The sequence below is a fragment of the Sinocyclocheilus rhinocerous genome, unplaced genomic scaffold, assembly GCF_001515625.1.
Source record: "Sinocyclocheilus rhinocerous isolate Xijiao unplaced genomic scaffold, SAMN03320098_v1.1 scaffold802, whole genome shotgun sequence".
Classification (NCBI taxonomy): domain Eukaryota; kingdom Metazoa; phylum Chordata; class Actinopteri; order Cypriniformes; family Cyprinidae; genus Sinocyclocheilus; species Sinocyclocheilus rhinocerous.
The window spans coordinates 227,296-241,662 of NW_015642061.1; the positions used below are offsets into that span (position 1 = coordinate 227,296).

The window sequence follows — 14,367 nt, forward strand, 5'->3', positions numbered from 1 at the left end:
ACGTTAGAGACTAGAGCTGATCTGCGCATCACGGCACGCGTCTGCGGCGCATTAAAAAGCCTGTGTTACGGCCACCGGAGCTGATTGCGGCTGGACTGGTGTTTATACCGGCCGCGCCGCGGCCCAGAACTCATGCTTATCACATCGGTCACATCACGTCGCGCGTCGGTGTATGTTGTCTACACTAGATGCAGTAAACTGATGCCTCGTTCTATTTATGACGTGCTGACACAAAGTTCAAATTATTTGCAACGGTCGCTTTGTCGCGTCGCGGACACGGTGTCAGCATAGTTTGTCAGTACAGTCCAGTGGTTCAACGGATCACAAATCTCACGGTTTGGATCACATTACAGTTTTTGACCCACGGATCGGATCATTTTTCGGATCGGCAAGAAAAGAAAAATATTTAAATTTAACTTGCTTTCCATTTATTACTTAAAGAGAAGTACTTCTTTGATATCACAGCAAATACTACTAGATTAACTAAGAAAGTTTAAACATGATTAAAGAGACAAGAGAACAGCCAGTAAAAATAAGAACAAATACACAAATTACAAGCACATATAAATACAACAGAATATGTTATAAATAAAATAAGGTTGGTAGTATTCAAATACAAAAATGTAGTAATTAGGGAAAATAACACTGCATAGTGTTCACTGTATAAATTGAACATAATTTTTTATCACAGCTGTTTTGTTGTTTGATGATCATTAATGACAACAGCAGTTTTTATAGGCCGCTGTCCCTTTAAGACCTGATGCACGGATCCGATAAACTACAGTTACCTTGTTTAATTTCTTAATTCAAGTTATATATATTGTGTTCCATTTGTGTTAAGTTATTTATAATCAGTGAAGTGAAGTTTAATGATGTCAGACTCATTTTGAATAATAAAGTTTATTGTTAAATTGTTAAATACCCTGCCTATGTTTGTCACATCATTATAAGTGTTTGATCACCACATTTGAGTTATCATTGCAAAAAATGTGTTTTTGTATATATATTCTGTTTATGTAGGCTATATACTGTATTCTATATACAGTACCAGTCAAAAGTTTGGACACACGAATGGGAAGTGTGTCCAAACTTTTGACTATACTGTACTATAATATAGCCTACACAAAGAATATCGGCCGATATATCGGTATCGGTCTTTTATACTCCCTAATATCGGTATCGGCCCCAAAAAACCCATATCGGTCGGGCTCTAGTGAATATCAAATGTATTTCGATGATAAATGCTATTTAACTTGATAGCTTTTCTCACTGTCAGTTATTTAAGAGTCTTTTGTTTCCTTCTTCAAATGCTAGCAAGTCTTTTTATAAAAAGGCTCATTTGAATCTTTAATAACATTCTTTCTCAATTTAAAAAAAAAAGTATTATTTTATGTAGCCTAGGCTAAATTTAAGAATTATTAAATGCTTTTGCCTGTAGTGTATTGCCTTAAAAACTGTACCAAGTTGTATTTGTAGCAATATCAGTGTCAGTAACAATGCAGTATACAGTACTAAAATTAATCACAAAAATGTACTTCAAACCCTCTATTCTTCATATAATGCTAGCCTTCTCAACAGCAGTGCAAGCAAAAGACTGACTGAAGGTGTGACTGGGGCCTGCGTCACAGAACCGCTTTCATGAGTCCATGAATAGCCCATTGGCCGCTGGTGTCCATAACACAAACAGAATTACATAATAGCACCCGAGAGTGGACAGCGTCTTAGACGCATCTGTGTGGAGATACTGGTCCCCTCTCTATCTGCCCATCACAGGACTCTCTGAACGGCCCTTTATACAGAATACACACGCCGAGATGAAGTTGACCGGCCCGAGGCGCATTTCAATGAAACAAGTCACCAAAGAAGGGATTGTTGGGGTGGCGGCCCTTGCGGAGGAGTGAAAAGAGGATAGACACACATGGAGGCACATGACAGAACCGCTGCTGTCTAAGCTGACAAAAGCCACTTTAGTGCCCCCGCTGTCGAGATTGCGATTGTGGCCAGCACATTCCCAAAACACCCTTGGCCAAAGGTCGGGAAGCCGCTCTGTCCAACTCACAAAAACAAACAGATCAGCCCATTCTACAGAACAATCCGTAGAGGACACATGCAGAGTGGGGAAAGGAAGGTAGTGATGTCAGACTGTAAGAAACCGCTCTGAGACCATTACCCTCAGGACAATGTTGGAAATAAATCCAGTAGTAAACTGATACTAAACTAGCTGTGATTGAAGAAGTTTTTTTTCTGCCCGAGGCGCCAACAGCTTGTGTGGCAGATACCTGGACAGCATCCAGGTGATGAGGAGGTAATCCTTGTACTGTAGGAAGATTTACATAAGTTTTCTAGAACTTATGCTACTCCAGGGTGTGAGACACTCGACAAGTGTCTGGGATGCAACAGATTAGTGACTTACTGTACACAAGAATGCTTGTGGGCCATTTGCACTGGATACATACTTGTGATCTGTCTTATGGTGATGGGAAAATCTATTGAGCTTTCATGCAAAATGTTTGTCTTCCCCCCCAAAAAAAATTTGCATTCGCTCACAAAAATTTTGCCTTCCCCAAAAAAACGTTGAGCTCTTTTGCAATACTTTTGCTTTCCCTCAAGTAACTTTGAGCTCTTTTGCTAAATATTTCCCCTCCCCCAATACAATTTTACATTTGCTTGCAAATCTTTTGACTTCCCCCAAGAAATTTTGGGTTCGTTCACGAAACATTTGACTTCCCCAACAAACTTTGACTTTGATCAAACAATTTTTACCTTACCCAAGAAACTTGTAAAGTTTCCCAATAAACTTGTAAAACATTTGCATTCTTTGCAAAAAAAAAAACGCAATGCAAAATCAATAAAATTATTATTATTTTTTTGCATTGTGCATAATTCGCTATCTAAACACAAAATTAAAAGTGCAATACTAAAAAGCATTGACATGTCAATGTGATAAAGAAACATGCATGAATGACCAAATAAAGTTTAAGCAAATTTGCAAACAAATTAACATAATCTTTCTGCAGTTTTTTGTCTGTAATGTATAACTATTGTATATCTAGTATCATACATAATATGGCAAATGTGTTTTGTTTAAAAATGCAAATTTTCCACAAAATTCTGGAAATTACCACCACAAAATCTGAATTAATGTCACACTTTCTGTTTCATTTTGCTGCAGTTCATCTAGTGCAGGGGTGCCCAAACCTGTTCCTGGAGATCTACCTATTTGCAGAGTTCAGTTCCAGCCCTACTCCAGCACAACAGTCGCTAATGATCAAGTTATTCTGAAAATCTTAATGAGCTGGCTCAGGTCTGTTTGATCAGGGCTAGATCTGAACTGCAGGAAGGTAGATCTCCAGGAACAGGATCAGGCACCGCTGGTCTAGTGGTTTGTGAACACAAGAGCACACCCGGTGTAAACGGCCCCGAAAACAACGTTTTTGCACAACTGAAGGAACTGGTACCAGCACCTCTGTTCACTCAGTGAACAGCAGCAGGACACATCACAACCAGCGGCAGACCAACACGTTCCCCTGGGGACAGGGAGATTAACACATGACAGAGCTCGTTAACTCGGTACAAAGCATGATGCTAATCCTGTGCGATCCTCCGATGGACACCCGCAGAATGGGATGCACACAGGACACGGGCCAGATACGGGCGACAGCCAGCATGCCATGCCACCTGGCCAAGAAAGTAAGTGGAGAAATGGTGAGACGAGATGAGATAAGACGGATATTGATCATCAAGAGAAAGTGCAGGGGTCGCAGCACAGATGGGAGAGTAGAGCAGTGCATTAGCAGAACATGTGGGCACACTGAAATTGGGAGGTTTTGGGTGTAAAGGGGCCTTTTAACTAATTTGTAATTCGAGTAGCTGCTTGATTCTATTATCTACTGGGAGCACAAAAAAGCTAAAGAGCCAAATTACATAACCACTGATAAAAACCAGATGGTGGGGTTTGATCAATGACATCTGATAGTGTGTGTTTGTTTGTGACAGCATGGCCACAAACGTCATCTGCAGCAGACAATAAACATGCCCTTCAGCGAACAGGAGGAAGTGACATACACACACACACACACACCACAGGAAATGACTGTACCTATAAGAGGATTATCCTTCTGCTCACAGCTGACCAGCACCTTCCAGATGGACTCTGAGCCTCTGTTCTGATTCAACAGAAAACTTCATAATGTGCCCATTGGAGAAGAGCAAATCTACATGAAGCCGTTGAACTTATATACAACCAAATATTGCTATTAGATGGTTATGGTTGGGGATCTAGACTGGCAATCCAAAGGTTGTAGGTTCAAACTCCTGCAGAAGATGTTGTCGTTCCACTGCTGTGACTGAGCGAAAGTATTCAACCCCTGGTTGCACAAAAGAGACCGTTTCTGTACTGCTGTTCAGCTGCTTTAGATGAAGAATCTACAAAATAATAATGTCCCAGAGTAAATTTATATTGCTCAGAGGTTGTTTTTTCAAAGTGTTTAATGTCTCAAATTTCTCTCCAACAAATTTTCAAGAGAAATTATTAAGGCTATTTCTGGAGTACAGTAAAATTGTAGGGGCAAAAAACATGGACAGCAGTTTTGATCAATTAATCTTGAAATATGAGAATTCATGGCAAATGCTTGAGCAAAGCTTGAGACATTGAGATCCCTTGTGAAATGAGAGACAAGTGAGATTACTGTTATTTCCTCTAAATTCTGTGATTTTATTTTTTAAAGTCCCATTGACTTACTTTGAAGGCAGGACCTAGGCCAAGTCCAAAATGACCAAAATGATACAGAGACTTTGGACGGACAGTAAGGAACCATTGAAAACCACTCAGAACACTTCAGCATCTGCATAGCAACACACAAGTTTTTCTTCAGGAAATGTAAGAATCTAGTTTACTTTTACTTCCATTGGGAGTTTGGATGCATATTAAGCTGCTGACAAACTGCAAATTTTATGAACACCTTGAAGTTGATGCTGAGAGAAAATTTGTCTCCTGCCTTCGTAAAGTAGGTTGGCATTTTTCACTGCATGGAGGCCTGCGGCTGTAAGACACCTAGTTTTGAGGACAAATTATTTTAATATGGAATTCAGACACTGCAGGGATTCTTACAGCATGTGAACTTTAACCTTTTTAAAAACAGCTGGTCAATACATCCATCAGTAAACTGCAGTACCCGATGCAATCTCAAAGACACCATTATCTGAGTGACATCTGCCAAGACTGGAACAAAGGATACTAAATCAAAATGCACCAAGACAGGACTGCATGTCTGCTCTGATATAATGTTGCTCCAGAAGGAGATTAACACAGCAAGAGTGCTACAACTGCACAGCAGACATGTTTACAGAAAACTGAAGTGTAACCACAAAACACTCCCCAAAAAACGAACTCAGAATGCAACAAACCCTTCAAATTACCACAGCTGCAACACAATATCCCATCCTAACAGAGCCAACTGTCCACTGCAACAACTGCTCAGCCCCCAGGGTGCTATCTTTACCGGAGGAGTGAGTGCTTCAATATGAGAGAATTATCAGAAAAGGACAGATGACACAGGAAAACCACTGCAACTGCATCTTAGGACAACAACGTTGACCGCACTTTTTAAAATGAAGGTTCAAAATGGGTTTTTTCATAGCGATGCAACAGAAGAACCCTTTTGGCTCCTCAAAGAAACTTTCAGTAAAAAGTTCTTAAAGAACCATTTTTTTTTCTTAGTGTCAAGAACATTTTAAAAATCCAAAGAACCGTTTTTCACTATACAGAACTTTTGTTCAATAAAAAGGTTCCATGGATGATAAAAGTTCTTCATGGAACCCACAATGCCAATATATCTAAAAATAAAAAATAAAAAAAAAAGAGCGTTACTTTTAAGAGCGTACAGTGAGCAAGCTAATGTTGGTGGGCCAAATAATGCATAGTCACATTCTCTTATGTCTCTTCAGATAATCATAAACCAGAATTTGACCTTTCTGATGTTATCTGCTGTAATTTCTTCTCTAGCGAGTTCCACCCCCCATTCCTCATACAGTCACTACCCCATCATGCCATGACACATTTGTAATTGCTGGCAATGCCTCCCTCCAAGAGCGTAATCCCCGTAGGCTGGAGTTAGACAGCTACAGCATTGTATCGGGATCATAATGACAGAACAATGCCAGTCAAATAAAAATGGATCTGAAATAATTAGAGAGAATTGTTCACTGTGACCTTTGCATTGAGTCAATTTTACAACAGCTTAAAATAGTATGTATTACTAAAATCTGTTCCATAATTATATAAAATTCATTCCATAATTATACACAATATACCAGACAAAAGCAGAAGAAATAGATCTGATGAAGCCTCACTGGACCGGTGAGATGCTGGCCGCAGGGGGTTGAGGCATCCGTCTTAAACCTTTTGTTTGCCGAGAAGAGAGAAGGGAACTATTAAGCAAGACAATAGGATGAACTGACTTACAAAGCCAAGATTTAGCAGCAGGAGAAGCCAAACCAAGCCGCACCTGCTGCGAAACGCATCATTTTGACTCCAGTTGCGCAGGGAGCAAAGCCAAGAAACCACCCTGTTGATTTTCATTGTCCCTAAACCACGAGAAGAAAATACCAACATAAAACTAATCAAAATGACCCCACAAGCCCTTTGAATAGAGTTCACCCGGGATCCTCTCTAAAACTCAAAGTACATTACTAAAAATCCAGTCAGATTAATCACCCTTGTCGCTTTTTATATGGAGAAACATCAATACTTCACAGTAGACTGTTGAATGATATCGAGCTGCTAGTTGTTAACTGGTCTCCATCTCTTAGAAATGGACAGGGTTTGGACAGATAAACTGCACCGGCGGGCGTGTATTTTGGTAGGTTGGGTCGTTTAATTAATTCCTGCGGTATCATTATGAGGTCTGTTACACCGGCACCTCGGCATCAGCCTTAATAACACTTGAAATGCGGTAAGAAAAACAGATATTCATATATTTAAATAGTTTTTTAAAATATATACTTGAGTAGGGGACTAATTTTTTTAGATTTGATGTTTGGCCACCAGTTTAATAGTCTAAATATACCGGCAAATTCAGTCACTGTAATACATTGTATTAGGACCGCGGCGGGTTTTATATCAATATTGTATGGACCGAAAGGGTGAATATATTATACGAACCGGGCGGGTGAATATATTGAATGTGGAGCGGGCGGGTGGAGGAGGCGCAGAACAAAAGACTCGAGCGAACAGCCGAGCGGAAAGTTTCACTGCTGCGAAACACACAAAACACACCACATGTAGAAAAACGGCATTATAATTTATTCTCCTTCATCTGTCAGCGCAATATGTGTTTTCTGAACGACTGTCCGTGATTAAATATCGCTCACAGTTACGAGAGGGTTTGCCGTCACCGCCCAGACATCCACCATTGAAACGGACTCAAAGGATGAACAAGGCAACACGGAATAAAAGGAGACGATCCATGCCGGTTAACAAGCACTAAAAACGCAAACATAACTAAACCGGTGTGGTAGATTAAAGCCTATGAATCAAACCGGTGTGAAACCTTATCGCTTCAGTGGCATTTTCATCTGATGATCTCATTAATTCCGCCGGTAGCCTACTTCTATTATAATGACCGATGTGAACAAGAACTCATTAATATTCATTTACATATCAATACATGCAGTCGTAAATCATGCTGTTGAGTGAAAAGCATTTCTTAAACTGACACTGACATTAATTATTTAGTTTAATTAATTGTGACACAGTGAAAAACGCTTTTAATGAATCGCCGGTTCTCTCTAGGATCGGCACATAGCGAATCTTACCGAGTCTAGCGCTTTTCCTTCAGCAACGCCCAGTCGGTACTCGCGTCTCCTCCCGTTTTTTTCCAAGCGGAACCCGGCGGGCAGCACTGCGAGTCGAGAAAACCCGGCAACAATTGTTGAGATAAAAACCAGTAGCTCTGACGGAGGCAGCTTGGAGCTGACTGACTGTTTGCCGGCAATAAAAGAGATGCGCGTCTCCTGGCAGCACAGAATGAAACGGAGCTCGGCGATCCGCGCACGCACGCGCACACACTATGCGGTCGCGAGAGGGAGAATTGAAAAGGATGAAAAGCGCGAGCGGCTTCGGTCTCTCCCGCCTGTGACCAATGAGCTTTCAGACTGATGTTTATGCAAATGAGGGATGATGTCATCGCACAGGCAACCCCGCGTCCTTTCTTTACGCGCCATCCCTCTTCTTTTCTGTCGCCTCGGACCCCAGTGCAGCCCCTGCCCCCCATGAGCCCACCCCCGACGCCCGCGTTCCCGCCGTTTCTTTTCACTTTCACTAATGCACACAAGAGAGGAAGAGAAACAGGGGCAGGCCTAACTAAAACTTTAACATTTATCATGTTTGTTTCTAGACATAAATAAATGTTAACGGAAACTATTATAAAAAGGGGATTTCATTTAGTTGCCGGGCAACATTTTTAATTTTCTTTTAGTTTAAGTATTAAAATAATAACAATTAAAAATAAAAATCAATAAAACCTATCATTACATATTTAAAAAATAAAAATGACAAACACACCAAATGTACTAAAACTTTTACAAATTAAAATGAAAACAAATACATATTAAATACATTTAAAATATCACTACAAATATATCAATTATACAATTATAAAAACTATAATAGTATATGAAACTAAAATAACAGACAAGTTAGGTTTTACTGCAGGACATGGATTACACCTTGACCAATGCAAAATTTGGCCTAACTATATTCAAAATTATTTAAAAGACATAAGCTGAATAGAAAAAAACTGACAACTGGTGGATTTTGGTAGCATTTTCTCCTCTTTAAAGGTTGACACACCTATTTACTTTGCTTTCATGACTATATGCATGATAATATTGTTTCATTATTTACACTTAAGATAATTTTTTTCTGCTCTTTGTGAACCACATTTTCGATTTGCAGCTCACCAGTTGAGAACAACATGCCTATACATATCAAATTTGAAACCTCAGTGGGATTGGGGGTAAAATAGTAAATCAAATATGTTCTGGTGTAGCATTTAGAGGTGTATTTAAACAAGAGGGGCATTTCAGATCAGATTTCAGACAGATTTATTTGGCCTACTGCTTAAAGACACCTGCGTGAGCACATTAAAATCTGCTCCTCTATAGTGGACGGTTTGAATGCATGCTTATATTTGCAAAATACATATTTGTCCTATTATCTGAATGCGGTTTGGTAGCGTTTGCTTGTAAGCCTGTTTTCCCAGACACTCTGGAGAAGCCTCTAGACTGCTACTGCTCTCATACAAGTCTTTGTCTTCCTTTCTCTCTGGCGCTGTTGAGACGGTGAGACACAGGGTGGGCTTTCGGCATGTCTGTCTGCCTCTCTGTCTCGTGAGCGCTCTCCTTTTCTGACAAACAAAGCTGCATGTAAATGTTCTTCTAGCAGAAGCCGATGCATTTCTGATCACACAAAAAACTCCTGTTGTGTTTATTCTCTGCAGTTTTTACCGGGTCCTATGAGCACAGTCTTACAGACCTGTCAGTATGAATTGCATCGGCAACAATATCATTGCAAAATTTAATAGAGATGTCAATGGCAATTCTCACCTCTGGTACTGTATTAGCTCATGTTTTCCTACTTTTGTTTAATTTCCAACCTCATAATTTGAATACAGTCACATGCCAATCTCAACAGGCTCCTGTACACACCCACATAGAAATATTACACAATATTTATTGCGCAAACAGGTGCCAAAAACCAGGCTGGATTTATTGCATATTGATAGAGCCTTTGCCTTGACTCAACTGTGACATCATAGAGCTTTTGGAGTGGCGCGATGACCTCAAGCTTAGCAACAGCAGAGTATCCAGGCAAAATAAAAGGTGACATTTTAGAAAGTCCGAGCACTCAAACGCAAGTGTGTTGGCTGACGGACGTTTTGGCCCCCTTCAGGAGCGGACACAAAGGGAGGAAATATCCTGACCCTTGCGGTAAAGGACAGTGCCGAACCGGCAGGAAGGGGCGGGGGATTTGAGCCGCCACTCACTTCCTATGCTATTTATCTGATTGTTTTTTCCCCAATGCCAGCGATCAGCCCTGCAGCTGGGCCACACGGCTCGCGAACAACGGCACCTTGCGGTAAAGGACAGTGCCGAACCGGCAGGAAGGGGCGGGGTATTTGAGCCGCCACTCACTTCCTATGCTATTTATCTGATTGTTTTTTCCCCAATGCCAGCGATCAGCCCTGCAGCTGGGCAACACGGCTCGAGAACACTGGCACTCGCACAAAACACAAGCCTGAGCTAGAAACATGACAGGAACAAACACTCCCTAAAACAAAAACAGCCCAATTCAGAAACTTCAGAGCAGAAGCTAAGAAGTAAAATCCTATTTGTTTTCTACACAGATGAACTAACTTTGGCGTATAGATAGCGTATTAACGTATTAGCACGCGTATTTCCTTCTGAAGTCTAGTTAGTGTTTATTTGCCAAATCCTCATCAGATTTACAGCAAATTAAAAATGTATTACTTTAAATCAATGCCTAAATGCCTGTTCACACCAAGAATGACAAGTATAACGATAACTACAACTATAAAATTTGATTAGCCTAAACGTTCTAATTCTAAAGCAGCCTTTGACCATGAGGTGAGAATTACCAGTATTTCCCCACTTTAATGTTATTCTGTAAACATTAATTATTAATAATAATTGACAGAAACAATTATGTATGTTGGTTAGCCCAATGAGAAAGTTCTGTGCAACTACCACTAGGAGGCGAAATGCAACAATCATAAGCAAATGTCGAAAATATTGTCCACTATCTTCAGAGAATATCTATCTATCTTTGACTATCAACAGACAGACGTTATTCATTTTCAATGTAGAGTATTACCAGAGCAGTGTGGAGTTACGACCATATGTGTAGGTGGATATTTCGGATCTGATTTGAGATTCGAATGCAATTAAATAGTTGACCTCCTGCTGCTAGATGATATGTGATCATCCGTATCCGTATGTGACCAAATGTGATGTTTTCTAATCAAAACTATGAGCGCGAGTTAAGTACCAGCATTTTTTCACTTAAACATTATTCTTTAAACACTATATTGTAAAATTGTGGTAGCAAATAATTCAGGCAGAAATAATTATTGTATAATTATTTAGCCATTTACTGGCCTCAAGCCAGTGTATATGACTTTCTTCTTTCAGATGAATACAATCAGAGTTATATTCTGCTAACTGGCGTACGACATAGGCATAGCGTAAGCTCTGGTGAGAAGCGATTAAATTTCGATATAAGCCAAGAGGAGACTGGTTTTCCTTTGCTGTAAACAAAACTTGGTTCTCGCAAGACTAGCATATTCTCACCGGAGCTTATACTACACCTACATCCAACGTCATCTGCAGAAACGCCACTCTCTCGTGAAAGCGTATAGGACAGTTAGTGGAAGCTAGAGATTATGGTTTATAAAGTTTAAAATATGGATATTTTTCTTACACAAATGCATTGATTCGCTCCAGAAGGCCTTTATTAACCCCCTGGAGCCATGTGGAGCACTTTTTATGACGGACAGACGCACTTTATTGGACTTCAAAATCTCAACAGCCATTCACTGCCATCATAAAGCTTGAAAGTGCCATATTTTTGTAGTATAACTCCGATTGTATTCGTCTGAAAAAAAGAAAGTCATGTACGCCTAGGATGGCTTGAGGGTGAGTAAATAATGAGGTAACTTTCATTTTTGAGTGAACTATCCCTTTATTTTAAAAGTTTTGTATTGTACCATATTTCAGTTACGCCATTAGCAATGTTCATAAATAATTTAAATACACACATTGTCTTTTTGTATGATTTTTCAAATACCTTTTTGCACACTGATTCATAAACTGGTTGGTTTGGCTCATGACTTTTTGTTGATTTTTTTTTGGTCACATGCTTAAGTGAAAAAGACCAGAAGATAGCCTACTTCTTGCACCAAGGAAAAGTGTCTGTTTACTGTATAATCACTTCATATGATAATATGAGAATATCAGGCAAGTCAATGTATAACACAGGCAAGAGTCCTAACATTGTATAGCCTACCACCGTACAAAGAAGAGCGTCTCTGAAAGAAAAATAAAATTGCAATGCACTCTGAAAAACACTAGAAACACGCTCAAAGCAAACACGCAGATGGACTGGGAGTGTGTCGAACACACACACACACACACACACACACCTCTTCTGCACGGGTGCAGCTTATAAACGCTAATGAAGCACACGCTCGCACATGCATCACGCCCGAAACAGCCTCCTACAGCAGGACGATTATGAGAACGGAAGCATAATGACTAAATAACATTATACCGCTGCGTTCATTACATTGTCTCAGTTCATTAGCCTTTAGATAAAATTAACTTAATTTATGGGAAAGTTTATGTACTGTAAAAACACAGGGAACTTTAAATGTTCTGAAATGGCGTTTGGTCTTGTACTGTATGGCGTACCTTGTCAGTGTCGTGCGCTTTGCTTGGCATCTTCTCAAATGATAAATAATGATGTTCTTATGTTTGTGTTGTGAAGGTTTGGCTTTGCCTTTTGATAATAATTCAGTCTGTGTCTCTATTTGAAATGTAGATCTGTGTTCTTGGCGCTCGTGTTGTGACTGAAGCGCAGAGGCATTCGAATGGTTTGCCAGCTTTCATTTATCAATGTCGTTTTATTGTGTCTGTTTTCTTCAGTAGTCTGGCTCTTGATTCACAGCCCCTCCTCCATCTGTGGTCTCCTTTCTCTCTCCAGACATTTAGTAAATGAAGTGCAGCAGAGCCGCATCTCATGATGTTCCATCTACTGGACCATCCGTGTCAGTGCACTCACTTTATTTACACGGTAGATCAGTATGTCTCAACCAGGGGTATGGAAGCTCATCTCTGCCACAGAGTTAAAATATTGAAAAAAGGTAATCTCACAATTCTGACATTTTTCTCAGAATTGCCCGTTTAAATCTTGCAATTGAATAAACTTTGGGGAGAATTGCATGACATAAATTCCAAATTCTGAGAAAAACAAATTTTAGTGTTCATTGTTTCATTGTTGCGATGAAAATTCTGAATTCTGAGACAAAAACAACAACAAAAAACTCAGAACTGCGCAACGTAAACTCAGAATTGCAAGAAAAAAAGGTCAAATTTGGGAGAAGTAATTTCAGAAATTGGAGAAAAAAAGTAAGAATTGTGAGATATAAACTCAGAATTAAGAGAAAAAGTCATCAGAATTAGATGATGTAATTTTGGAATTCTGAGAAAAAAGTTAGAATTACAAGATGTAAATTCAGAATTCTGAAAAAAAATCAGAATTCTGAGAAGTAAAATTTGCGAGATATGAATTCCGAGAAAAAGTCAGAATTGTGCATTTAAGAATCAGAATTATGAAAAAAAAAAAAGATAGAATTGCAAGATGTAAAAGAGATGTTATATCTCTTGAAATTGCATTTATTTAAAAGAAGTCAAAATAAGTTTTAAAATAAGCTAAACCAGCTAAAAATCAAGGTTTTTCTTATTTTAATTTACACACGTCAACAACTGCTTTTTGTCTTTGAAAAATCAGGATTCCCACAGTCTTGAAGCCTGATTTCAAAGTCTTTAAATGCCATGGGGAAATTCTATATTTCTTTTCTTTATGCCAAGCTCTAAAACATGCATTACTAGGGGTGTAAATCGGATGGTTCGTCACGATACGATACGATATCGATTCTCATACCCAGCGATACGATATTTGCCGATACCTCAAAAAATTCTACGATACGATTAGGATTCGATTCGATACAGGAGTATATCGATCGATATATCGATATTATGATATTATATACCTATTTTAAACAACCATCTACATTTTTATTAACTCACAAATGCAACCAAAATATATAACATGGAAATGTAGTAATCAAATGTAAAATAACTGCATAGTCTTCACTGTATAAATTAAATATAGATTAATCATTTTTGATGTTACAAAGGTTATTTAGTCAGGAGCAGTGAGCACTTGTATTTTTCTTTGACAGCTTTATATTTATTATTAGTTTGCTTTCACGAAAGCACGGATTTAATATAGCCTAAGCCTACTGATACGCATGCCTTTTCTTCCTCAACTGTTTAAGTGAAAGGGATAGTTCACCCAAAAATGAAAATTTGAGGTTTATCTGCTTACCCCCAGGGCATCCAAGATGTAGGTGACTTTGTTTCTTTAGTAGAACACAAACGAAGATTTTTAACTCAAACCGTTGCAGTCTTATCAGTCTTATAATGGCAGTCAATGGGCTCCACAGCTTCAAGAGTAAACAAAACATACACAGACAAAACCAAATTAAACCCTGTGGCTCGTGACGA

The 14,367-nt window shown here is 39.2% G+C and overlaps 1 protein-coding gene across 1 annotated transcript in view; it reads right to left on the reverse strand.

Annotated features, from left to right (window-relative positions):
• Window positions 1-8,109, reverse strand: part of LOC107755615 (mucin-5AC-like) — a 24,448-nt gene extending 16,339 nt beyond the window's left edge. Inside the window, exon 1 of the mRNA XM_016572508.1 lies at window positions 7,816-8,109. The gene's annotated coding sequence lies outside the window, so the exon portion shown is untranslated. The remainder of the gene's footprint in view (window positions 1-7,815) is intronic.
• Window positions 8,110-14,367: the final 6,258 nt, after the last annotated feature.